Source organism: Bos javanicus, chromosome 26 (genome assembly GCF_032452875.1).
Source record: "Bos javanicus breed banteng chromosome 26, ARS-OSU_banteng_1.0, whole genome shotgun sequence".
NCBI lineage: Eukaryota > Metazoa > Chordata > Mammalia > Artiodactyla > Bovidae > Bos > Bos javanicus.
This window is the reverse complement of record NC_083893.1, coordinates 13,837,584-13,865,449: the sequence shown is the minus strand read 5'-3', so window position 1 is coordinate 13,865,449 and position 27,866 is coordinate 13,837,584. Positions and strand designations below refer to the sequence as shown.

The following is a 27,866-nucleotide window of genomic DNA, read 5'->3' as shown; positions in this document are numbered from 1 at the left end:
CTCCTGCCTTCAATCTTTCCCAGCATCAGTGTCTTTTCTAATGAGTCAGCTCTTCACATCAGGTGGCTGAAGTATTGGAGTTTCAGCTTTAGCATCAGTCCTTCCAATGAATATTCAGGACTGATTTCCTTTAGGATGGATTGGTTGGATCTCATTGCAGTCCAAGGGACACTCAAGAATATTCTCCAACATCACAGTTCAAAAGCATCAATTCTTCGGCACTCAGCTTTCTTTATGGTCCAACTCTCACATCCATACATGACTACTGGAAAAACCATAGCTTTGACTAGATGGACTTTTGTCAGTAAAGTGATGTCTCTGCTTTTTAATATGCTCTCTAGGTTTGTTGTAGGTTTTCTTCCAAGGAGCAAGCATTTTTAAATTTCATGGCTGCAGTCACCATCTGCAGTGATTTTGGAGCCCAAGAAAATACACTCTGTTACTGTTTCCATTGTTTCCCCATCTATTTGCCATGAAGTGATGGACTGGATGCCATGATCTCAGTTTTTTGAATGTTGAGTTTTAAGACAGCTTTTTCACTCTCCTTTTTCAGGTTCATCAAGAGGCTTTTTAGTTCCTCTTTGCTTTCTGCCAAAAGGGTGGGTCATCTGCGTATCTAAGGTTATTGATATTTCTCTGGGCAATTTTGATTCCAACTTGAGCTTTATCCAGCCTGGCATTTTGCATGATGTATTCTGCATACAAGTTAAATAAGCAGGGTGCCAATATACAGTCTTGACGTACTTTTTTCCCAGTTTGGAACCAAATTCTCCAATTTGAGGCTTTTAGTGACTACCTACTATAAATACTGTACCAGTCCCTTAATCACATCACCTGTTTTGTTCTTTAAGCACTTATCTGGTATTTCTTATTAATTTTTATTTTTTCAATAACCATTTCTCCCATGTAGAAATATCTTTTCTCTCTCGTATATTACTTTTGAGTATTCTTGACCTTGCATTTTAGATGAAGGAGAGGGATAGTAAATACTGGGAGCCTATTGCATAGCTGGTGCTTAGAAAATGTGCTGAATGAATGAACTTCCAGATTATTTCTGCATATGAAGTTTAGAGCTTGTGCTTTCTTTTTTGTCCTCCCTGGGAGGACCTACAAGTCAAATTGCAATGAAGAGCCACTTTAGAAAGGGGAGGCCAAACAGTGCCTCTCCCTTAAGAGAACAGGTAAACTTCTCTTTTCCTTTTCCTTGCTTTGCCTAGGAGAGCCCATTAATAGAAGAGTGGGAGATTCTCCCCAAAGGGGTGTCTCAAGGACATCTTATTTTAAGAAGAAAAAAAAAGAGGAAAAAAGTTTCTTCTTTCATTGTTTTAATTTTTGAGAAGAAATTTTTAGAATGGTAACACTAATCAAGGTCACATTCTGTAGGAACCTCTGAGGCCTTTGGGTGAAGGGTTTAGATAGGGCCCCTGCTTGAGAAATGAATTTAACACAAAGAGGAGTCAGGCCTGCGCTCAAAAGAGAAGCTGAGAACAACATGAATAGGGCTTGTTCTAAGTGATCAGGTACATTGCAGGAAGATAAAGGCCCAATAAGCACTGGTCCTGGATTTTTCTGGAGTTTAATTATTTCAGATGATCAGGTCACCTGTTTTGACTTTTGGTTGAAAAAATATGGTCACTAAAACAATCAGATCAGATCAGATCAGTCGCTCAGTAGTGTCCGACTCTTTGCGACCCCATGTATCGCAGCACGCCAGGCCTCCCTGTCCATCACCAACTCCCGGAGTTCACTGAGACTCACGTCCATCGAGTCAGTGATGCCATCCAGCCATCTCATCCTCTGTCGTCCCCTTCTCCTCCTGCCCCCAATCCCTCCCAGCATCAGAGTCTTTTCCAGTGAGTCAACTCTTCACATGAGGTTGCCAAAGTACTGGAGTTTCAGCTTCAGCATCATTCCTTCCAAAGAAATCCCAGGGCTGATCTCCTTCAGAATGGACTGGTTGGATCTCCTTGCAGACCAAGGGACTCTCAAGAGTCTTTTCCAACAGTTCAAAAGCATCAACTCTTACGGCACTCAGCCTTCTTCATAGTCCAACTCTCACATCCATACATGACCACAGGAAAAACCATAGCCTTGACTAGACGAACTTTTGTTGGCAAAGTAATGTCTCTGCTTTTGAATATGCTATCTAGGTTGGTCATAACTTTCCTTCCAAGGAGCAAGCGTCTTTTAATTTCATGGCTGCAGTCACCATCTGTAGTGATTTTGGAGCCCAGAAAAATAAAGTCAGCCACTGTTTCCACTGTTTCCCCATCTATTTCCCATGAAGTGGTGGGACTGGATGCCATGATCTTCGTTTTCTGAATGTTGAGCTTGAAGCCAACTTTTTCACTCTCCTCTTTCACTTTCATCAAGAGGCTTTTGAGTTCCTCTTCACTTTCTGCCATAAGGGTGGTGTCATCTGCGTATCTCAGGTTATTGATATTTCTCCCAGCAATCTTGATTCCAGCTTGTGTTTCTTCCAGTCCAGCATTTCTCATGATGTACTCTGCATAGAAGTTAAATAAACAGGGTGACAATATACAGCCTTGACGAACTCCTTTTCCTATTTGGAACCAGTCTGTTGTTCCATGTCCAGTTCTAACTGTTGCTTCCTGACCTGCATACAGATTTCTTAAGAGGCAGATCAGGTGGTCTGGTATTCCCATCTCTTTCAGAATTTTCCACAGTTTATTGTGATCCACACAGTCAAAGGCTTTGGCATAGTCAATCAAGCAGAAATAGATGTTTTTCTGGAACTCTCTTGCTTTTTCTATAATCCAGCGGATGTTGGCAATTTTATCTCTGGTTCCTCTGCCTTTTCTAAAACCAGCTTGAACATCAGGAAGTCCACAGTTCACATATTGCTGAAGCCTGGCTTGGAGAATTTTGAGCATTACTTTACTAGCGTGTGAGATGAACAATGGGAGGCAGTAATTGTAAAGAAAATGTGGGCATTGTCCTCTGGGCATGTCAAGATGTGAGGGATAAGAGCTTAAGATGTGAGGGATAAGCTTAAGCTTTAGAACTTGAGGTCTGGAGTCAAAATAGACCTGAGCTTATTCTTCCACTAGGCTTCCCAGTTTTAGTGGTAAATAATCTGCCTGCCAGTGCAGGAGACAGAGGAGATGCGGGTTCGACCCATGGGTTGGGAAGATCTGGAGAAGGAAAAGGCAATCCACTCCAGTATTCTTGCCTGGAGAATCCCATGGACAGAGGAAGCTGGCTGACTACAGTTTGTGGGGTTGCAAAGAGTCAGACATGACTGAGTGACTAAGCACATCATGTAAATAAGTGATCAGATAGTATAAACATCATCATCACCAGATGGTGAAAAAATTCTCTGAAACTATAGGTGTTGAAACTAATAATAATTTAAAAAATCTGTACTCTCTAGCAGTTTAAGGATATATAACATTGATTTCTGCTTCCATAAGTAGGAACTCAAGATACAGAAAGAGGTAAGGTAAGAAATGTCTGGATAGCAAGATCATTGTTGTTAGAAGCAGCATGGGCTTAACACAACTTGTTTGACTCTCAGTATTAAGTGGAAAGGAGACAAGGAAATCTGTATGTGTGTAGATCTTCCAGATAAACCCATCTGCTTGTCAGTGTTAGCTTTGGATTTCATACATTGACCTCTATTACTTTACAGTTTATTAAAAATGCCCTTGTACTTGCTAATATAATTCTGATTAGTTAGGTTGGGCAGCTGTTATTATCTCTGTTTTATTCTAGAGGAATCAAAGACTGAGAAATTAAGAACATGTGTTTTAGAGTCATATTGCTAGGGTTTTATTCCTGGTTCTTCCACTTCCCAACAGTGTAACCTAGGGTGAGTTACCTGAATTTCCCCAGAGCCTCAGTATCTTTGCCTGTGAAGTGGAAGTAATGAAGTTATATACCTCTTAGGATTGTATGAAGTTAGTCATTATGTAAACAAAGTACAGGCAAATAGTATGTGCTCAGTGAATATTTGTAATTGTTATCTCCCAGGGCCAGGCAGCTAATAAATGGCAATGCTAGTCTCTAAATTTAGATAATTGGATTTCATACTGCATGACTTTTCTACACACCACCTCCCATAATATTAATAATGCTGACTCTCTGCCACTGTGATGATGTATGATGCATAACATTAGGACAGGTGGTCTAATTTGTTTTTCCAAAAGTGGTAGGAGATCCATCTAAAGTGTCCCTTTTGGTACAGTTGGCACACATATCTGTTTCTCGGCTTCCTCAATAACAGGGCAGCTGTGGCTTCAGGACAGAGATACACCAAAAAGCTTGGGACTTTGTTGGAGCAAAGTGCTAAGGATACCAGTCTGCCACATGAAAAGTCAGAGACAGCCTACATTAAACTGAAACAATGGGAGATTTGTAGTATAGTTGCAAATGCATGCTAACTAGTAAGTTGGAAGACTTGAATTCTAATCTCGGATCCACCACTTACAACTGTATCTTGTGACATCTTTGAGCCTGGGTGTCCACTTCTTTATTTATTATTTATTTTTCTAGCTTTATTGAGATATAATTGACACCCACATATTTAACATAGGGATCCCAGTAGTCACCTTTGGTGCTCTCACCTGTTCATACAGTTTCTTTGTGGAAATGAAGAAAAGGTGCCTTTTCCTCTAGGCAGATAAAGGTCTGCCACTGTGAGTCATGAGCCTGGTGAGCAGAGCCTGTGGGAGATTTCAGTCTCCACTAGCCTCCTTGGCCAGCTTTCTGGTGCACTGCAAAAGCAAACACGAGGGCCCTGTTAGTGCTATTTCCCCACAGCAAGTGAGATAATAAGTTGGAGTCTGGGAAAGTCTAATCCCCTCTGTGAATGTAAGGCATTGATATCACACAGTCTCAGATACCAGGATCTAGGGGTGACGCGGGTAGAAGCATTGACCATTGCCCTTCCCTTTGGTTCTGGTGATCCTGGTGACTCATTAACTCGTACAACACCTACTGCATACCTGTAGAGACCATGGCCAAGAGAGATTTTGTCCACGGTTTTCAGGCCTGGACTAGCCTTGTTCTCTAGATCTAAGACTGAAATCAGTTCTTTTGATGATTCATCCTCTTGGGAGCAATTATGTTGTTTTTAGAACACTCTGGAGGGGGACTGGGTCCTGCCCATAGATGGAATCTGCAATCTTTTGGTTAGAATTATCTTTGGCCTTCAGGCAAAGGTCATTGAATAAAAGCTTTGAGTCAAGGGGAGAAAGGAAAGTTGTTCAGTTGCTCAGTTGTGTGCAACTCTTGGTGACCCCATGGACTGCAGGATGCCAGGCTTCCCTGTCCTTCACTATCTCCCAGAGCTTGCTTGAACTCATGCCCATTGAGTCAATAATGCCATCCAAGCACTCTCATCCTCTTTTTCCCCCTTCTCCTGCCCTCAATCTTTCCTATCATCAGGATCTTTTCCAATAAGTCAGCTCTTCGCATTAGGTGGCCCAAGTATGGGAGGTTCACCTTCAGCTTCAGTCCTTCCAATGAATACTCAGGATTGATTTCATTTAGGATTGACTGGTTTGATCTCACTGCAGTCCAAAGGACTCTCAAGAATCTTCTCCAACATCACAGTTCAAAAGCATCAGTTTTTCAACATGCAGCCTTCTTTATAGTCAGTGCAAATCTCACATGACTACTGGAAAAACCATAGCTTTGACTATATGGACCTTTATCAGTAAAGGGATGTCTCTGCGCTTTAATACACTAAGTTTGTTGTAGCTTTTCTTCCAAGGAGCAAGCATTTTTAGATTTCATGGATGCAGACACCATCTGCAGTGATTTTGGAGCCCAGGAAAATACACTCTGTTACTGTTTTCATTGTTTCCCCATCGGTTTACCATGAAGTGATGGGACTGGATGCCATGATCTCAGTTTTTTGAATATTGAGTTTTAAGACAGCTTTTTCACCCTCCTCTTTCAACTTCATCAAGAGGCTTTTTAGTTCCTCTTTGCTTTCTGCCAAAAGGGTGGAGTCATCTGCTTATCCGAGGTTATTGATATTTCTCCTGGCAGTTTTGATTACAGCTTGAGCTTCATCTAGCCTGGCATTTCACATGATGTACTCTGCATACAAGTTAAATAAACAGGGTGACTATATACAGCTTTGACATACTCTTTTCCCAATTTTGAACCAGTCCATTGTTCCATGTCCGGTTCTAACTATTGCTTCTTGACCTGCATACAGGTTGCTTAGGAGGCAAGTAACTTCGTCTGGTATTCCCATCTGTTTAAGAATTTTCCACAGTTATTGTGATCCACACAGTCAAAGGTTTTTATCGCACTCAATTAAGCAGAAATAGATGTTTTTCTGGAACTCCCTTGCTTTTTCCATGATCCAGCGGATGTTGGCAATTTGATCTCTGGTTCTTCTACCTTTTCTAAATCCAGCTTCTATGTCTAGAAGTTCTCAGTTCACATACTGGCTTGAAACCTTTTGAGCATTACCTTGTTCACATGTGAAATAAAATGCAATTGTGCGGTAGTTTGAACATTCTTTGGCATTGCCTTTCTTTGGGATTGGAATGAAAACTGACCTTTTCCAGTCCTGTGGCCACTGATGAGTTTTCCAGATTTGCTGGCATAATGAGTGCAGCACTTTCACAGCATCATCTTCCAGGATTTGAAATAGCTCAGCTGGAATTCCATCACCTCCACTAGCTTTGTTTGTAGTGATGCTTCCTAAGGCCCACTTGACTTCACATGATAAGATGCTTGACTCTAGATGAGTGATCACACCATCGTGGTTATCTGGGTCATTAAGATCCTTTTTGTAGTTTTTCTATGTATTCTTGCCAGTTCTTCTTAATATCTTCTGCTTCTGTTAGGTCTATACTGTTTCTGTCCTTTATTGTGCCCATCTCTGCATGAAATGTTCCCTTGGTATCTCTAGCTTTCTTGAGAAAATGTCTAGTCTTTCCCATTCTGTTGTTTTCCTCTATTTCTTTGCGTCGTTCACTTATGAAGGGTTTCTTATCTCTCCTTGCTATTCTTTGGAACTCTGCATTTAGATGGGATATCCTTCCTGTTTTTCCTTTGCATTTTGCTTCTCTCCTTTTCTCAGTTATTTGTAAGGCCTTCTCAGACAACCATTTTGCCTTTTTGCATTTTTTTTTTCCTTGGGGATGGTTTTGATCACTGCCTCCTGTACAATGTTATGAACCTCTGCCTATAGTTCTTCAGGTACTCTGTCCATTAGAGCTAATCCCTTGAATCTATTTGTCACTTCCACTGTATAGTCATAGGGAATTTGATTTAGGTCATATCTGAATGGCCGAGTGGTTTTCCCTACTTGTTTCAGTTTAAGTCTGAATTTTGCAATGAGTTCATGATCTGACCCACAGTCAGCTCCATGTCTTGTTTTTGCTGGACTATCTAGAGCTTCTCCATCTTCGGCTGCAAGAAATGTAATCAGTCTGATTTCAGTATTGTCCATCTTATGATGTCCACTTGTAGATTCATCTCTTGTGTTGTTGGAAGAGGGTCATTGAATAAAACTTTGTGTCAAAGGGAGAAAGGAAATTTGCTGAACCATAATTTACTTTCTCTTCACACCTCTGAAGCCCAAACTATCTGCTTGGCTGTTTATATCAAGTAGGACAAGAGACAAAATGTGGTCCGCTGGAGAAAGGAATGGCAAACCACTTTAGTATTCTTGCCTTGAGAACCCCATGAACAGTATGAAAAGGCAAAAAGATAGGACACTGAAAGATGAACTCCCCAGGTTGGTAGGTGCCCCATATGCTACTGGAGATCAGTGGAGAAATAACTACAGAAAGAATGAAGAGATGGAGCCAAAGTAACAATACCACCCAACTGTGGATGTGACTGGTGATGGAAGTAAGGTCTGATGCTGTAAAGAGCAGTATTGCATAGGAACCTGGAATGTTAGGTCCATGAATCAAGGCAACTTGGAAGTGGTCAAACAGGAGACGGCAAGAGTGAACGTTGACATTTTAGGAATCAGCAAACGAAAATGGACTGGAATGGATGAATTTAACTCAGGTAACCATTATATCCAGAGAAGGCAATGGCACCCCACTCCAGTACTCTTGCCTGGAAAATCCCATGGATGGAGGAGCCTGGTAGGCTGCAGTCCATGGGGTCGCTAAGAGTCGGACACGACTGAGTGACTTCACTTTCACTTTTCACTTTCATGCATTGGAGAAGGAAATGGCAGCCCACTCCAGTGTTCTTGCCTGGAGAATCCCGGGGGCAGGGGAGCCTGGTGGGCTGCTGTCTCTGGGGTCGCACGGAGTTGGACACGACTGAAGCAACTTAGCAGCAGCAGCAACCATTATATCTACTACTGTGGGCAAGAATTCTGAAGAAGAAGTGGAGTAGCCATCGTAGTCAACAAAAGAGTCTGAAATGCAGTACTTGGATGCAATCTCAAAAACAACAGAATAATCTCTGATCGTTTCCAAGGCAAACTATTCAGTATCACAGTAATCCAAGTCTATGCCCCGACAAGTGATGCTGAAGAACTGAACAGTTCTATGAAGACCTACAAGACCTTCTAGAACTAACACCCAAAAAAGATGTCCTTTTTATTATAGGGGACTGGAATGCAAAAGTAAGAAGTCAAGAAATACCTGGAGTAACAGGCAAATTTGCCCTTGGAGTACAGAATGAAGCAGGGCAAAGGTTAGTAGAGTTCTGCCAAGAGAACGCACTGGTCATAGCAAACACCCTCTTGCAACAGCATGAGAAGACTCTACACATGGACTTCACCAGATGGTCAATACCAAAATCAAACTGATTATATTCTTTGCAGCCAAAGATGGAGAACCTCTGTAAAGTGAGCACAAACAAGACCAGGAGCTGACTGTGGCTCAGATCATGAACTCCTTATTGCCAACTTCAGACAAATTGAAGAAAGTAGGGAAAACCACTAGACTATTCATGTATGACCTAAATAAAATCCCTTATGATTACATAGTGGAAGTGACAAACAGATTCAAGGGATCAGATCTAACAGACAGAGTGCCTGAAGAACTATGGATGGAGATTCCTGACATTGTACAGGAGGCAGAGATTAAGACCACTTCCAGGAAAAGAAATGCAAAAAGGCAAATTGGTTGTCTGAGGAGGCCTTACAAATAGCTGTGAAAAGAAGTGAAAGGCAAAGGAGAAAAGGAAAGATATACCCATTTGAAAGCAGAGTTCCAAAAATAGTAAGGAGAGATACGAAAGCCTTCCTCAGCGATTAATGCAAAGAAATAAAGAAAAACAATAGAATGGGAAAGACTAGAGATCATTCAAGAAAATTAGCGATACCAGGGGAACATTTCATGCAGAGATGGGCACAATAAAGGACAGAAATGGTATGGACATAACAGAAGCAGAAGATATTAAGAAGAGGTGGCAAGAATACACAGAAGAACTATACAAAAAAGATCTTCACGACCCAGATAATCACGATGGTGTGATCACTCACCTAGAGCCAGACATTCTGGAATGTGAAGTCAAGTAGGCCTTAGGAAGCCAGATAATCACGACAGTGTGATCACTCACCTAGAACCAGACATCCTGGAAGTCAAGTGGGCCTTAGGAAGCATCACTATGAACAAAGCTAGTGGAGACGATGGAATTCCAGTTCAAATCCTAAAAGATGATGCTGTGAAAGTGCTGCACTCAATATGCCAGCAAATTTGGAAAACTCAGCAGTGGCCGCAGGACTGGCAAAGTTCCGTTTTTACTCCAATCCCAAAGAAAGGCAATGCCAAAGTATGCTCAAACTACTGCAACAATTGTACCCATCTCACACGCTAGCAAAGTAATGCTCAAAATTCTCCAAGCAAGCCTTCAACAGTACATGAACCATGAACTTCCAGATGTTGAAGCTGGATTTAGAAAAGGCAGAGCAACCAGAGATCAAATTGCCAACATCCATTGGATTATCAAAAAAGCAAGAGAGTTCCAGAAGAAATCTACTTCTGCTTTACTGACTATGCCAAAGCCTTTATGGTGTGGATCACAACAAACTGTGGAAAATTCTTAAAGAGATGGGAATATAGACTACCTGACTTGCCTCCTGAGAAATATGTATGGAGGTCAGAAAGCAGCAGTTAGAACTGGACATGATACAACAGACTGGTTCCAAGTAGGGAAAGGAGTACATCAAGGCTGTATATTGTCACCCTGCTTATTTAACTTATATGCAGAGTACATCATGAGAAACTCTGGGCTGGATAAGCACAAGCTGGAATCAAGATTTCTGGGAGAAATGTTAATAACTTCAGATATGCAGGTAACACCACCCTTATGGTAGAAAGCAAAGAGGAACTGAAGAGCCTCTTGATGAAAGTGAAAGGAGAGTGAAAAAGCTGGCTTAAAACTCAACATTCAAAAAATGAAGATCATGGCATCTGGTCCCATCACTTCATGACAAATAGATGGGGAAGCAATGGAAACACTGAGAGACTTTATTTTGGGGGGCTTCAAAATCACTGCAGATGGTGACTGCAGCCATGAAATTAAAAGACGCTTGCTCCTTGGAAGAAAAGTGAAGATCAACCTAGATAGCATATTAAAAAGCAGAGACATTACTTTGCCAACAAAGGTCTGTCTAGTGAAAGCTATGGTTTTTCCAGTAGTCATGTATGGATGTGAGAGATGGACTATAAAGTAAGCTGAGCACAGAAGAATTGATGCTTTTGAACTGTGGTGTTGGAGAAGAGTCTTGAAATCAGTCCTGAATATTCATTGGAAGAACTGATGTTGAAGCTGAAACTCCAATACTTTGGTCACCTGTTGCGAAGAACTAACTCATTTGAAAAGACCCTGCTGCTGGGAAAGATTGAAGGCGGGAGGAGAAGGGGAGGACAGAGGATGAGATGGTTGGATGGCATCACAGACTCAATGGGCATGGGTTTAGGTGGACTCCGGGAGTTAGTGATGGACAGGGAGGCCTGGTGTCCTGCAGTCCACGGGGTCGCCAAGAGTTGGACTCGACTGAGCAACTGGAATGAACTGAATTGAGGACAAGAGACTCTGCTTGTATGAGTCACTAATCAGAAGACAATTTAGAGTCAGACAAACCTGAAATTAAGTCTTAGTTCAAACTAATTTTGTTACCTCGGACAGGTAAATCACCTTTCTAAGTTTCCATTTTCTTGTCTCAAATTAGGGACAATAACAGTACTTCCTGCATAGATTTATTACATGGGTAAATGAACTAATAAGTAGAAAGCATTTGACACACTATGTATGTGCCATAAATGTTACCTCTTATTCCACGGCTCCCTGCAATAGACTGTCTTTGAGGGAGAACAGAGGCATGAGTTCTAGTGCCTTCCCTTAAAAAACTTAAGAGTTCTGGTTGAGGAGTTAACATAATTATACCAGAAAAGGTAAATAGAAACTCACACACACGAAAAACGCACAGCTATAAATGTGTGGTACAGATAAATGCTCTTTTTAGGAACCGGTGTTTGAACTCGGCCCCAGAGAAAGGTAAAATTAGGATAAGTAGAGAGGGTGAGAAGGGTATACCATATGGGACCAGTAGCATCAGTAGGGTTCGGTAGGCATATTTACCTGGAGAAGCTGGGATTAGAAGGGGAGAGGTCTAAATACTAAGGTAAATGTTTGCTCTTGCCCAGTAGATAACTACGAGTGATGTGGTGAAACTTGAACATGAAATTGCCTTTTGGCAACCTCCATGAATATTAGGTTTTAGATTTAGTACGGTTGAAGTCTAGAAACATAGGGAACATAGATGAGGTCTGCTCATCTTTTTTTTTCTAATGGAATACACATGCTGTTTCTAAGTCATCTCTGATTCTTGGTGACCCCATGGACTGTAGCCCACCAGGCTCCTCTGTCTATGGGATTTTCCAAGCAAGGATACTGGAGTGGGTTGCCATTTCCTCCTCCAAGGCATCTTGATGACCCAGGGATCGAACCCACGTCTCCTGCTTCTCCTGCATTGGCAGGCGGAGTCTTTACCACTGAGCCATCTGGAAACACACACGTACACATTTACATGTCATTCTTTGAAATGAAATCTCCAACAAACATAGGATGTAAGTACATAACCATGTCTTTACTATTTATCATCACATGAAATTACGATAAAGAAGAATGACAAAGTAGTAAACGTATTAGGATGCTGAAAGAGACTTAATCTTATTTGGTAAATCAAGAGTAGAGACATCTTTCTACATTAGGTTATTATCAGAACAGTAACTATATTGTTCTTTTTTGTATCAGTTCAGTTCAGTTCAGTTGCTCAGTCCTGTGTCGGACTCTTTGAAACCCCATGGACTGCATACACTATTCATACACTGTTTTCATATTAGAAGGTTAATTCTTTAGGAAATACAAACTGCTGAAGCTTAAAAATTTTGCTAATACATGTCAGATGCTTTAATGTTATGCCTTTCATCAAGTCCGGATTTCTTTAGAAATATAGCTTTAAGGAAACAAAAGTTTGGAAAATAATGAAAATTTAGAAACAAATGTCCTACAGCAGGAGAAAGGGTAAATTATATCCACCAAATTTTAGTATGAAATATCTTCATTAAACATTAAATAGCGTGTCTTTAAACTAGTGTTTTTGAAATGCCTTTAATGACAAGAGAATTTGGCTTCATCTAAAGTTAAGGAAGTACTTTCAGTTTCTAAATTGTTAAGTACAATATATTTTCTCCTTTGATTTATCTCTACATTACAGGCCTAGAGCCTGAATTCCAAAGATGAAAATGGTCCTGATCCTGGAGCTTTTGGAGGAAAGACAGATGTGTAAACAGATAGTACTCAAATATGAAGAATATTATAATAGAGATATGTGTGTGGGATGGAGGTGTATATAAAGAAAGGAATGGGCAGTTTTGCTTACATGATCAGGGTCAGCTCTCTTGGGTGAGTAGGAGCAGGTTATCAAGAGGTACAAAGGTATTTCAGACAGAAGGAATATGTGCATAGGCATTATACTACATGGCACAATCCATCCAGGGACCTGTAGCAGTAGTTTGGTATGGCTGGGAAGAAGAGTAGAAGATTCAGGTTGTATTGTATCCTCTTGGCAAGGGAAAAGTAATTAGAGTTTTAGAAAGGGGCATAAAATGGTAAAACTGTGAATGATTACTCAGGCTTTAGTGTGGAGGCCACATTTGAAAGAGTACTTATGAGAGACATTCCCTAGAGAAGAAAATGGCAACCCACTCCAGTATTCTTGCCTGGAAAATCCCACGGACAGAGGAGCCTGGCAGGCTACAGTCTGTGGGATCACAAAGAGTTGGACAGGACTGAGCGGCTGAGCACAGCAATGAGAGACATTAGGATGTTACTGCCATAGTTTAGGTGAAACAAAGGGCTGCCTGTGAATGCAGAGGGGGGAATGGTAAGCAGAAATTTGAAAGTGAAAGTTGCTCAGTCGTGTCTGACTCTTTGCAACCCCGTGGACTATACAGTCCATGGAATTCTCCAGGCCACAATACTGGAGTGGGTAGCCTTTCCCTCCTCCAAGGGATCTTCCCAACCCAGGGATTGAACCCAAGTCTCCCACATTGCAGGCGGATTCTTTACCAGCTGAGCCACAAGGGAAGCAGAAATTTAGAAGGCAAAATTAACAAGTTTTAGTGACCAATCCCTAATAACTCAGTTGGCAATGCAGGAGACCCTGATTCGATTCCTGGGTTGGGAAGATCCCCTGGAGAAGGGATAGGCTACCCATTCCAGTATTCTTGGGCTTCCCTTGTGGAATCAGGACTGAATATTCATTGGAAGGACTGATGCTAAAGCTGAAACTCCCATACTTTGGCCACCTCATGCACCTGATGCTGGGAAAGATTGAAGGCAGAAGGAGAAAGAGATGACGGAGGATGAGATGGTTGGATGACATCACTGACTCGATGGACCTGAGTTTGAGCAAGCTCTGGGAGTTGGTGATGGACAGGGAAGCCTGGTGTGCTGCAGTCCATGGGGTCCCAAAGAGTTGGATACGACTGAGTGACTGAACTGAATTGAACTGAATCCAGTCCAGTATTCTTGGACTTCCCTTGTAGCTCAGCTGGTGTAGAATCTACCTGCAATGTGGGAGACCTGGGTTTGATCCCTGGGTTGGAAAGATCCCCTGGAGAAGGGAAGGGCTACCCACTCCAGTATTCTGGCCTGGAGAATTTCATGGACTACAGAGTCCATGGGGTCTCAAAGAGTTGGACAGAATTGCAGCCATGAAATTAAAGATGCTTACTCCTTGGAAGGAAAGTTATGACCAACCTAGATAGCATATTAAAAAGCAGAGACATTACTTTACCAACAAAGGTCCGTCTAGTCAAGGCTAGATGTTTTTTCAGTGGTTTTTCCAGTGGTCATGTATGGATGTGAGAGTTGGACTATGAAGAAAGCTGAGCACGAAGAATTGATGCTTTTGAACTGTGGTGTTGGAGAAGAAGACTCTTCAGAGCCCCTTGGACTGCAAGGAGATCCAACCAGTCCATTCTAAAGGAGATCGGTCCTGGGTGTTCATTGGAAGGACTGATGCTAAAGCTGAAACTCCAATACTTTGGCCACCTCATGCAAAGAGTTGACTCATTGGAAAAGACCCTGATGCTGGGAGGGATTGGGGGCAGGAGGAGAAGGGGACGACAGAGGATGAGATGGCTGGATGGCATCACCGACTCGATGGACGTGAGTTTGAGTGAACTCCGGGAGTTGGTGATGGACAGGGAGGCCTGGCATGCTGCGATTCATGGGGTCGAAAAGAGTCGGACACGACTGAGTGATTGAACTGAACTGAACTGAGTGACTTTCACTAGTGACCAGTTGGACTTGTCCATCAGTGAGGTGGAAGAAAAAGGACGAAATCATATCCAGATTCTTAACTTGATTGACTACATGGATGGTGGTACCATTTAACAGGATTTAGATAAGAGAAATGCTATAGGATCCTATACAAGTTGTTGCTTAAATAGTGGTTTGGAGCTTCATAAAAAGATGAAGAAAACCTAGATACTGGTGAGCTCAGTTTTCCAGCTCATGAATGTAACACTTTATTTTGGAGAGAGCAGAATTAGGAGAACTCTCAGGGAAACTGTATTTAGAGGCCAAGAGAACTGAGAATAAACTTCAGAAGTGAAGAACCAGGAGAGCAGTATCTTCAAAGACAATGGAATATTGTATTAGTTTGCTACTTCTCTGTAACAAATTACCACAAGCTTAATCGCTTAAAGAAACTCTGTTCATTTATTAATTTATAGTTCTTTATGACTGGGGTTCTCTGTTTAGGGTGTCAGATTCACTTTCAGGTTCATTCTTCTTGTTGGCTGAATTGCCTTTGCAGGACTAGGGTTCCTACTTTCCTTCTAGCTTGGAATCCTTGGAGGGCCACCTTAGAATTCTGCCTACTACAAGAGTGTTATGAAGGATAAATGGCAAATAAAATAAAAATTGAAAAGTTGTCAGTTGGTCATTGATGAGTAAGATCAATAGCCAGAGCAATATTTGTAGGATGGTAGGGCAGAAGCTAGATGCAGTAAATTTAGGGAGTCAACTGGAAGTCAAAGGAAGTAAAGCTTGGATTTAGAGGTTTCTTTTTAGTATCTTTTCTGGAATGGAAAGGAGAAGCCTGGACATAATTAACTAATGAAATGGATCTCAAGGAAACAAGATAGAATGAACTCTAGACTACAGATGGAGGGATTAATGTGGACTTGTAGGGGAACTCAGTTTCTTTTGAGGTAGGAGGAAAGCAAGTATGAGTGGGGATTTGGGTAAGTTTGTAAAGAGGGAGGGAGGCAGCTGAGAAATTGGGGAAGTTACTGCATAATATCCTCAGTTTTTCCGTAGAGGTTAGAGACAGGGTTAATAAAAAGCAGGTGAAGTTTTGGAATTGCTACTTTGCAGCTAGGTTTTTCATAAAATTGTTGAATGAATGAGTGAACAAACTTAAACCTAATGGACAGAGAGGCAAGAAGCATAAAGAACCCCAGGTGCTCTTCAGAGTGCCCACCAAACCACACCAGAGTCACTTGGCTTCCTTTTGCTCCCTTTCTCTTGTTCCATTCTCAAACTTACTCTGATCTAGAATTGCTTAACAAGTCCTTCCTCAGATGCTCTGGACTTCCTGCATGTAAATTGCCTTAGTCTATAACAATCTTAGAAGTTTTCTAGATGACTTAGGGGATATCTTATTTATCATAGTTGACCAGAATGATTTTTCCTTCCTTAGACTGTGAGGCCTTTGAAGTCAAGGGATTTGTGCTTGTGTGTGTGTGTGTGTGTGTGTGTGTGTGCGCGCGCGCGCATGTGCCTCTAATACTGGTCTGGTACATAGGAATCCTCCCTCCCTCCACTGGCCCCCCAGTTTATTTCTCTAGCTTCAGTGACCCAGACTTAAGGCTCCCCTTCCTACTTGGCCAGATTTTGCTGTTTTCAATTCTCGCTTAGAGAAGATAGTTAACCTTTGCAAATACATGTATATGTTTTATACATTTAAAGAAAGTAGAACAAAAAATGGGCTTTCCTGGTGGGTCAGAACAGTAAAGAATCTGCCTGCAATGCAGGAGACCCAGGTTTGATCCTCAGTCAGGAAGATCCACTGGAGAAGGGAATGGTTATCCACTCCAGTATTCTTGCCTAGAGAATCCTATGGACAGAGGAGCCTGATGGGCTACAGTCCATAGGGTTGCAAAGAATGGGACACAATTGAACAACTAACACTTTCACTTTCATAACAGAAAGACAGAATTTTCCAAATTTTTAAAGTAAATACACATGTGTAACAGAATGTATCACCAGTATCCCTGTGGCCCCCTTTTATATCCCCCATAAATCATTATTTTTCTGCAAAAGTTACCAGCACATTATCTTCTGGACCCATAAATTAGTTTTATTAGAACTTTATATAAGCAGAATCATATATATTCTTACATGGCAGACTTCTTTCACTCACATTGCATTCATGCAGTTCATCTAGGTTGTTCTATAAAGTTGGAGTCTATTCATTATCTTTGCCTTATGATATTCCATTATATGATTCTATCATGATTTACTTATTCAGTCTGCTGTAAATGGATATTTGGGTTGTTTTGGGTTTGGGCTGTTATGAATAATGTTGTTTTGAGCATGTCTTTTGGAGACCATCTGTTGCCATGTTTATTATGTATATATCTAGATGCAGAATTGCTGGGTCATAAGGTGTGTGGAATGGGCAAATTTAATTCAGATGACCATTATATCTACTACTGTGGACAAGAATCCCTTAGAAGAAGTGGAGTAGCCCTCTGAGTCAGCAAATGAATCTGAAATGTAGCTCTGGGTGCAATCTCAAAAACGACAGAATGATCTTGGTTCGTTTCCAAGGCAAGTCATTTAGTATCACAATAATCTAAGTCTATGCCCCAACCACTAATGCTGAAGAAGCTGAAGTTGAACACTTCTATGAAGACCTACAAGATTTCTAGAACTAACACCAAAGAAGGATGTCCTTTTCATCATAGGAGACTGGAATGCAGAAGTAGGAAGTCAAGAGATACCTGGAGTAACAGGGAAATTTGGCCTTAGAATACAAAAAGAAGCAGGACAAAGGCTAACAGTTTTGCCAAGAGAATGCACTAGTCATACCAAAGCACCCTCTTCCAACACAAGAGACAATTCTACACATGGACATCACCAGATGGTCAATACCGAAATCAGACTGATTTTATTCTTTGTAGCCAAAGACGGAGAAGCTCTATAGTCAGCAAAAACAAGACAGGGAGCTGACTGTGGCTCAGATCATGAACTCCTTATTGCCAAATTCAGACTGAAATTGAAGAAAATAGGGAAAACCACTCAGCCATTCAGGTATGACCTAAATCAAATCCCTTACGATTACAGAGTGGAAGTGACAAACAGATTCAAGGGATTAGATCTGATAGAGTACCTGAAGGACTATGGAAGGAGGTTCATAACATTGTACAGGAGGTGGTGATCAAAACCATCCCCAAGAAAAAAAATGCAAAAAGGTTGTCTGAGGAGGCCTTACAAATAGCTGAGAAAAGAGTAGCAAGGGCAAAGGAGAAAAGGAAAGATATACCCATCTGAATTCAGTATTCCAAAGAATAGCAAGGAGATAAGAAGGCCTTTTTAAGTGAACAATGAAAAGAAATAGAGGAAAACAACAGAATGGGAAAGACTAGAGATCTCTTCAAGAAAATTAGAGATAACAAGGGAACATTTCATGCAGAGATGGGCACAATAAAGGACAGAAATGGTATGGATGTAACAGAAGCTGAAGATATTAAGAGGTGACAAGAATACACAGAACCATGATGGTGTGATCACTCACCTAGAGCCAGACATCCTGGAGTGTGAAGTCAAGGAGGTTGTAGGAAGCATCACTATGAACAAAGCTAGTGGAGGTGATGGAATTCCAGGTGAGCTATTTCAAATCCTAAAAGTTGGTGCTGTCAAAGTGCTGCATTCAATATGCCGGCAAATTTAGAAGACTCAGCAATGGCCACAGGACTGGAAAAGGTCAGTTTTCATTCCATTCCCTAAGAAGGGCAATGCCAAAGAATGTTTAAACTGCCACACAATTACACTTATTTCACAAACTAGCAAAGTAATGCTCAAAATCTTTCAAGCTATAAGCACTTCAACAGTATGTGAACCGAGAACTTCTAGATATAGAAGCTGGATTTAGAAAAGGCAGAGAAACCAGAGATCAAATTGCCAACATCCGTTGAATCATAGACTAGCAAGAGAATTCCAGAAAAACATCTATTCCTGCTTCTTTGACTGTGCTAAAGCCTTTGACTGTGTGGATCCCAACAAACTGGAAAATTCTTAAACAGATGGGAATATCAGATGACCTTACTTGCCACCTGAGAAACCTGTATGCAGGTCAAGAAACAACAGTTAAAACCAGACATGGAACAATGGACTCATTCAAAATTGGGAAAGGAGTACGTCAAGGCTGTATACTGTCACCCTGCTTATTTAACTTGTATACAGAGTACACCATGTAAAACACCAGACTGGAGGAAGCACAAGCTAGAATCAAGATTGCCAGGAGAAATATCAATAACTTCAGGTATGCAGTTGACACCACCCTTATGGCAGAAAGCAAAGAGGAACTAAAGAGCCTCTTGATGAAGGTGAAAGAAGAAAGTGAAAAAGCTGGCTTAAATCTCAACTTTCAAAAAACGAAGATCATGGCATCTGGTCCCTTCACTTCATTGCAAATAGATGGGGAAACAATGGAAACAGTAACAGAGTGTATTTTCTTGGGCTCCAAAATCACTGCGGACTGTGACTTCGGCCATGAAATTAAAAGATGCTTACTTCTTGGAAGAAAAGCTATGACAGACCTAGACATTAGGTTAAATTATTAAAAAGCAGAGACATTACTTTGCTGGCAATGGGCTGTATAGTGAAAGCTATGGTTTTTCCAGTAATCGTATATGGATGTGAGGAGAACTGGACAATAAAAAAGCTGAAGACTGAAGAATTGATGCTTTCGAACTGTGGTGCTGGAGAAGACTCTTAAGAGTCCCTTAGATTGCAAGGAAACCAAACCAGTCAATCCCAAAAGAAATTAGTACTGAATATTCATTGAAAGGACTGATGCTGAAGCTGAAGCTCCAGTACTTTGGCCACCTGATGGGAAGAGCCGATTCATTGGAAAAGACTCTGATGCTGGGAAAGGTTGAAGGCAGGAAAAGAAGGGACGACAGAGCATGAGGTGGTTGGATGGCATCACTGACTCAATGGACTTGAGTTTGAGCAAGCTCCAGGAGATAGTGGAGGACAGGGAAGCCTGCTGTGCTGCAGTCCATGGGCTTGCAGAGTCAGACATGACTGAGTTGACTGAACAAGAACAAGAAAGTTGTGTGGACATTTGCTTTAATAGATCCTAGTAAGTAGTTTTGCAGTGTAGTTGTAAAGTTAAATTCAATTATACTTCCATCAGCAGTGTTTGAGAATGAGTTGCCTTACATCCTTGCAAATATATGGTAGTTGTGTCTTTTCCAGTTTTTGCCATTTTGGTTGTATTTTGTATTTCTTTGGTGGCAAGTGACGTAGAGCACATTTTCATATGCTTTTTGAACATTTGAGTATCTTTTGTTGAAGTCTCTTGCCCATTTTTCTTTGGGATGTTCACTGTTATTAATTTGTAAGAGTTCTTCATGTATTTGAATTATAATTATTTTGAATATTGCATATATTTCTCCCTTTCTTTGATTTTTCACTCTTGACTTTTGGTAAACAGATGTTCTTAATTAGTTTAGTTTATTAAATTTTTCCTTTATATTTATTGCTTTTGTGACCTGTTGAAGAAATTTTTGCCTACTCTAATGTCATGAAAATATTCTCATATGTACTTTTAAAGACTTTCTTGTTTACCTTTTACATTTAGACCTACAGTCCATCTGGAATTGATTTTTGTGTATGGTGTGGTAAGGATGAAGGTCTCTTTTTTGCCATATGGATATTCAGTTGACTCCAATATCCTTTATTGAAAAGACCATCCTTTCACCACTGCAGTGTTACTGTTTTCAGAAATCTGGTCACCATGTTACAGGAAGGGGGACCCCTTTCAGGGTCTTAGAGTGGGCTCTAGTGTAATACTCGGAAATGAATTGCCTGAGGAAATACGTGTGCTGACAAAGCAAGAGCCTTTATTGGTAAAGGGTGCCTGAGTGGAGAGCAGGAGGATAAGGGAACCCTGGAGAATTTACTCTGCCATGAGGCTTGTAGTCTTATGTTTTATGATTAGTTTCCAGGTTGTCTATGACCAGTCATCTCTGGTCTGTAGTCAGACTCAGGGTCCTTCCTGGCGGCACACTGATCTTTCAGCCAGGATGGGTTCCAGCACAAAGGATTCTGGGATATTGGTTGTCTCCTCACTCTTTTGGCCCCTCCTGAATTCTGGCTAGTTTTTGGAGGCAGGACCATGTTCCTTACTGGGACCTCTTGTTGTGGACATGATCTTCGTTTTCTGAATGTTGAGCTTTAAGCCAACTTTTTCACTCTCCACTTTCACTTTCATCAAGAGGCTTTTGAGTTCCTCTTCACTTTCTGCCATAAGGGTGGTGTCATCTGCATATCTGAGGTTATTGATATTTCTCCCAGCAATCTTGATTCTAGCTTGTGTTTCTTCCAGTCTAGCGTTTCTCATGATGTACTCTGCATATAAGTTAAATAAATAGGGTGACAATACACAGCCTTGACGTACTCCTTTTCCTATTTGGAACCAGTCTGTTGTTCCATGTCCAGTTCTAACTGTTGCTTCCTGACCTGCATACAAATTTCTCAAGAGGCAGGTCAGGTGGTCTGGTATTCCCATCTCTTGAAGAATTTTCCGCAGTTTATTGTGATCCACACAGTCAAAGGCTTTGGCATAGTCAATAAAGCAGAAATCGATGCTTTTCTGGAACTCTCTTGCTTTTCCCATGATCCAGCGGATGTTGGAAATTTGATCTCTGGTTGCTCTGCCTTTTCTAAAACCAGCTTGAACGTCAGGAAGTTCACGGTTCACATATTGCTGAAGCCTGGCTTGGAGAATTTTGAGCATTACTTTACTAGCATGTGAGATGAGTGCAATTGTGTGGTAGTTTGAGCATTCTTTGGCATTGCCTTTCTTTGGGATTGGAATGAAAACTGACCTCTTCCAGTCCTGTGGCCACTGCTGAGTTTTCCAAATTTGCTGGCATATTGCGTGCAGCACTTTCACAGGATCATCTTTCAGGATTTGGAATAGCTCAACTGGAATTCCATCACCTCCACTAGCTTTGTTCGTAGTGATGCTTTCTAAGGCCCACTTGACTTCACATTCCAGTATGTCTGGCTCTAGGTCAGTGATCACACCATCGTGATTATCTGGGTTGTGAAGATCTTTTTTATATAGTTCTTCTGTGTATTCTTGCCATCTCTTCTTAATATCTTCTGCTTCTGTTAGGTCCATACCATTTCTGTCCTTTATCGAGCCCATCTTTGCATGAAATGTTCCCTTGGTATCTCTGATTTTCTTGAAGAGATCTCTAGTCTTTCCCATTCTGTTGTTTTCCTCTATTTCTTTGCATTGATCGCTGAAGAAGGCTTTCTTATCTCTTCTTGCTATTCTTTGGAACTCTGCATTCAGATGTTTATATCTTTCCTTTTCTCCTTTGCTTTTCGCTTCTCTTCTTTTCACAGCTATTTGTAAGGCCTCCCCAGACAGCCATTTTGCTTTTTTGCCTTTCTTTTCCATGGGGATGGTCTTGATCCCTGTCTCCTGTACAGTGTCACGAACCTCATTCCATAGTTCATCAGGCACTCTATCTATCAGATCTAGGCCCTTAAATCTATTTCTCACTTCCACAGTATAATCATAAGGGATTTGATTTAGGTCATACCTAAATCTAGTGGTTTTCCCTACTTTCTTCAATTTGAGTCTGAATTTGGCAATAAGGAGTTCATGGTCTGAGCCACAGTCAGCTCCTGGTCTTGTTTTTGCTGACTGTATAGACCTTCTCCATCTTTGGCTGCAAAGAATATAATCAATCTGATTTTGGTGTTGACCATCTGGTGATGTCCATGTATAGAGTCTTCTCTTGTGTTGTTGGAAGAGGGAAATAGATGGGGAAACAGTGGAAACAGTATCAGACTTTATTTTTCTGGGCTCCAAAATCACTGCAGATGGTGACTGCAGCCATGAAATTAAAAGACGCTTAACTCCTTGGAAGGAAAGTTATGACCAACCTAGATAGCATGTTGAAAAGCAGAGACGTTACTTTGCCAACAAAAGTTCGTCTAGTCAAGGCTATGGTATTTTCTGTGGTCATGTATGGATGTGAGAGTTCGACTGTGAAGAAGGCTGAGCGCCGAAGAATTGATGCTTTTGAACTGTGGTGTTGGAGAAGACTCTTGAGAGTCCCTTGGTCTGCAAGGAGATCCAACCAGTCCATTCTGAAGGAGATCAGTCCTGGGTGTTCTTTGGAAGGACTGATGCTAAAGCTGAAACTCCAGTCCTTTGGCCACCTCATGTGAAGAGTTGACTCATTGGAAAAGACTCTGATTCTGGGAGGGATTGGGGGCAGAAGGAGAAGGGGAAGACAGAGGATGAGATGGCTGGATGGCATCACTGACTCGATGGACGTGAGTCTCAGTGAACTCCGGGAGTTGGTGATGGACAGGGAGGCGTGGCATGCTGCGATTCATGGGGTCGCTAAGAGTCGGACACGACTGAGCGACTGATCTGATCTCTGATCTGATATAAATATATGGACTTCCCTGGTGGCTCAGACGGCAAAGCATCTGCCTACAATGTGGGAGACCCACGTTCAATCCCTGGGTCAGGAAGATCTCCTGGAGCAGGGAATAGCAACCCACTCCAGTAGTCTTGCCGCCATCCCCCCCCACCCCAAAAAGCAGCTCTGTTCTTTAGGGCTGTGATTGGATAACCCACTAGGAAATTTGTTTTAGATGAGTGTTCAGTCCTGTTCTATCTATTCATAATAATTGTAGATGGGATCCTCTCACCTGGCCAATTAAAAATACCTACTCTGAGGCTGGCCATAGATTTAAGTTTTCTCTTATGGTCATTTAAACTCAATTGGAGTGATGAGCTAAGTCTCAATAAAAAATTAACTTCTCATCTATTAAAAGGAAAGCTCTTACAATTATGGGGAGGATCTACATGGTTAACACCAGGCTATGGTCATTAAGTTTAAAGGCTCCTCTATGTTGGGAATGGTTAAATCGTACTAAAAATGATCAACCTGGTAATTATGAGACAAGGCTGGGTGCTTTATGAACTATTCCTGTTATTACCCTTAGAGAGAGTGATTGGCATGGAACTCAGTGGATTTGTGGCACTAATTTATGGTCTTGACATCTACAGGGATGATACGAAGGTGTAGCCTGGGATTCCCATGAATTTAAGGTCATACATGTTAACAAATTACAGGTAACCCCAACCCGTCTACCACTGGTATGATCCCAATGGGTCAAAGATCCGTATTCTACTGGTATGACCATTTAGCAGCTTGTGTGTGTGTGTGTGTGTATACCTTCAATGGGGTTGGAGGATGTAATTGACCGTATTTAAGCCTCGACAACTTTCATAAGCTTTAAATGGTAGTAACTGGGCTATTAGCTTATTGAATTCTGAGATCTCTATGATGAGAAAGGCAGTGCTACGCAACTCCAAGACCCTTGACACCTTATAGCATCTCAGGGAGATATCTGTGCTATAATTCAAACTGAATGCTGTATTTTTGTACCTGATAAATCTTTTAATGTAACATTTGAACCACATGAAAAATCAGATTTCTGCTCTAAGTGACCGATTCCCTAGTCTTGATAATCTTTAAAAAAAAAAACTGGTGTGGGAGGCTCATGGCTAAAATATTTACTTTTAATTCCACTAATGTTATTAACTATACCATTTGTATTTTGCTTGTTTCACAAGATTATTATTTCTTGTATTCCAAGTATATGACTCAGCCTTCAGTGGAAATAATGACTAGACTTGAAGCAGTTGATCAAATGTATAGTTTGATATATGATCAATGATTGTAATAGTGTCACTCTAGAAGGCAATGGCAACCCACTCAAGTACTCTTGCCTGGAAAATCCCATGGACGGAAGAGCCTGGAAGGCTGCAGCCCATGGGGTTGTGAAGAGTTGGACACGACTGAGCATCTTCACTTTCACTTTTCACTTTCATGCATTGGAGAAAGAAATGGCATCCCACTCCAGTGTTCTTGTCTGGAGAATCCCAGGGACGGGGGAGCCTCGTGGGCTTCCGTGTATGGGGTCGCACAGAGTTGGACACGACTGAACCGACTTAGCAGTAGCAGCAGCAGCTTATAAATATGAGAGTCATTTTCTTTTTAAATTTGAGTGTTCATTTTAGGAATGGAAGAGCAGAGATAGTTCATTTTCAAATACAATAAAATTATGTTAAGTATTAAGTTCAGTCGCTCAGTCGTGTCCGACTCTTTACGACCCCATGAATCGCAGCACGCCACGCCTCCCTGTCCATCACCAACTCCTGGAGTTCATTCAGACTCACGTCCATCGAGTCAGTGATGCCATCCAGCCATCTCATCCTCTGTCGTCCCCTTCTCCTCCTGCCCCCAATCCCTCCCAGCATCAGAGTCTTTTCCAATGAGTCAACTCTTCGCATGAGGTGGCCAAAGTACTGGAGTTTCAACTTTAGCATCATTCCTTCCAAAGAACACCCAGGGCTGATCTCGTCTAGAATGGACTGGTTGGATCTCCTTGCAGTCCAAGGGACTCTCAAGAGTCTTCTCCAACACCACAGTTCAAAGGCATCAATTCTTCGGCGTTCAGCTTTCTTCACAGTCCAACTCTCACATCCATACGTGTTAAGTATAGGCAGTGCTAATTTAGTTTTGTCATTTATCAAAGGGTCAGAGACCAAAGTTTAGTTTTTTTCACTGTGTATATTATTAGTAGACCTGTACTTGGGGTCAAGTGAATTGCTAAATGCCCAATTTAAACCATTTTCAAGTACACCTGAATAATAAGATTTTCTACCTTACCAATAAAAATTTGGCATATTAATTTTAAATAATCTTTAAAAATCTATTTCTTAAAACAAGTCTTTATATGACTTTTATGAGCGAACTTTTGTTTTTTTAAATATTCAAGTACTTGAAAATGTAGAAGTTTGGTAGATTAGGGAAGTCTTCAGGAGTAAGATTAACTGAGTTCATCCTTAGACTCTGGATGAATATTGTAAGTATAACACGTTGGCAGAGGAAAAATTTTCTTTAGAAAGATAGAGGAAGGAAAAAAAATGGGGAATATACAGTAAGTTCATAGTAGGAATAAGAGGACCATTTATTTAGTTCTTTTAAAAAGAGCTTGTAGTAGATTGATTCAAAATGATTTTTTTGTCTTAAATTGTTTTGTTTTTTCCCTTGGAAATAAGTAGAAATAAAGACTACTGACTGCTGCAAATTGGTAGTCTCTGATAATACTACTTTAGTTCTAATTGGTGAAGAGGGGAAATAGAGAATTAAGATAGTTTTAAATGATGTCTGACATTTTTAATTCTTAGTTCAATCAGCACAGTCATGAAGTGACTATTCTGAACCCCTTGCATGAATGGCATTGAACCAAATCCCACAAGAGATAATACCTTCTGCCTATGTGAGCAAACTGGTAGTTGAAGTATTGCTCTCAGAAGCTATAGATAATACCAGTTGATGTTAAGATGTTGTGAGATTCCAGCCTTGGGGTAATGAGGTTTAAATAGGAAAAATGTACATCAGGGGGAAAAAAGTTTTAAAAGAAACTGTAGCTACTTTCTGCCTTGAATAAAGATGTCACTGTCCTATGCAGTGAAACAATAAACATGTCAAATTATTTTTTTAATATTTAACTAAAACACTGTTTTAGTTTTAAAGAGCTGAATTTTATTTGATTGATCATTGTATGAATAATGCAAAGTAAACTTTCATTTTGACAAGTAAAATAAGGAGGTGTATGATTTAGAGCATATCAAGTAGAATCTTGAAATAAGTGATTTGTACCTTCATTGAAAATCAAATAGAAATCTTGGTGGATAGATAATGTCCAAAATTTATGACTGAAACCTATCTTTAACCTGACCTTCAAGAGTTAATATCATATTTCATATTAAGATTCTTTTCATTTTATAATATTACACGTATTTAAGTATGGTCAGATTTTAATTATCTTTCCTTAGTAGTCCACCTCCTCCCTTCTTTATTCTTCCCCACCCCACCTCTTTTGGTGTGGCTGGGTTCCTTCTGCTGGCTACCCAGTCATTACCATTCTAATACCATTTAAGGTAGCTCCTCTGGGTTTATTTATTTGAGTCCTGTAATCCAGTTTCTCTTTTAACCTGGCTTCCTAAATCAGTTGACAAACCGGTTTATTTTTCTCGTAACAACTCGTGATTTAGATTGGTTAGGAAGATAAAATGTAATCCGGCACAACGTCTTTCCCTTGGAATCGGTATTTGAAAGGCTTCCTCCTTTCGTGGCTGAGCGTGCTTAAATCGGGCAGAGTACCTAGTGAAGGACTTCAGCCCCCACAGTTCCCTGTGTGCGCATGCCCTCTTTTCTTACAGTTGTCAAAGTGCTTTTGCCAGAGCGGTCACATAATCAACCTGAAAGAAGAAAATAAATACTGTACACTTTTTAATTTTATCGATCCTTAAACACTGGACCCTCAAAGGTAACTGCTGCTAAGAATTTGTTACTTGAGATTGGGTGATTGCATGTAAAGGAAGATCTATTGTGTGTGTGGTGGGGGGAGGGGAAGGAGGTAGCTATTTCCCGGACTTTGCTGTAAATAAGAAAAAAGAAAAAAAAACTAACAAAAACCCACCCAAACGAATAGACTGTACAAACAGTTACTGACATTGCATGTTAATTTTGTAAATGTTATTTTAATCTATTGCTTATCTTTTGTTGAAAAGGGTCTTATTTATTAAAGATGGGTCTTGACCTTGACAGAGTGAATTTATGCAGAAAGTGAAATTAATGTCTTTAAGAAATGTTAAGAAGAGAAATGAGTGTTCCTAGTATGATAAAAAATTTTAAATTTAATATATTAATATTACTTATAGCCTTAAAATAGTCTGAGTCTAGCTTAGTTTGTGGCTTTTTTTTTGCTATAGGACAGCATTAATTTTTCCACTATAAACATATAGTTTAAACTGAAGGCATTAACAGAAGGCATTGATACTAGCATCAGAAAAGCTGAGTGATATTAAAATTACAATCAAATGCATATTTCAGCCATGATGATATGGCTATTGTAAAGACAATTCTAGCTCACTGGGAGAGACTCAAATCCCATATTATAATGGTTTACTGCAGCACTGCTTAAACCAAGTATAAAAATGTCTCTTTCTATGTCCATTTTCTTTGGCAACAATAGAACTT

At 40.7% G+C, this 27,866-nt stretch overlaps 1 protein-coding gene across 3 annotated transcripts in view; it reads left to right on the top strand.

The window, feature by feature from the left end:
* CPEB3 (cytoplasmic polyadenylation element binding protein 3) overlaps positions 1 to 27,866 on the top strand; it is a 265,126-nt gene that overhangs the window by 20,162 nt on the left and 217,098 nt on the right. Inside the window, exon 1 of one of the 3 annotated variants that reach the window (XM_061402803.1) lies at positions 26,634 to 27,153. The exons of 1 other annotated variant lie outside the window; for it this stretch is intronic. The gene's annotated coding sequence lies outside the window, so the exon portion shown is untranslated. Of the gene's footprint in view, positions 1 to 26,633; positions 27,154 to 27,866 lie in introns of those variants that run through there. One more of the 3 variants, XM_061402806.1, reaches the window with a different exon arrangement.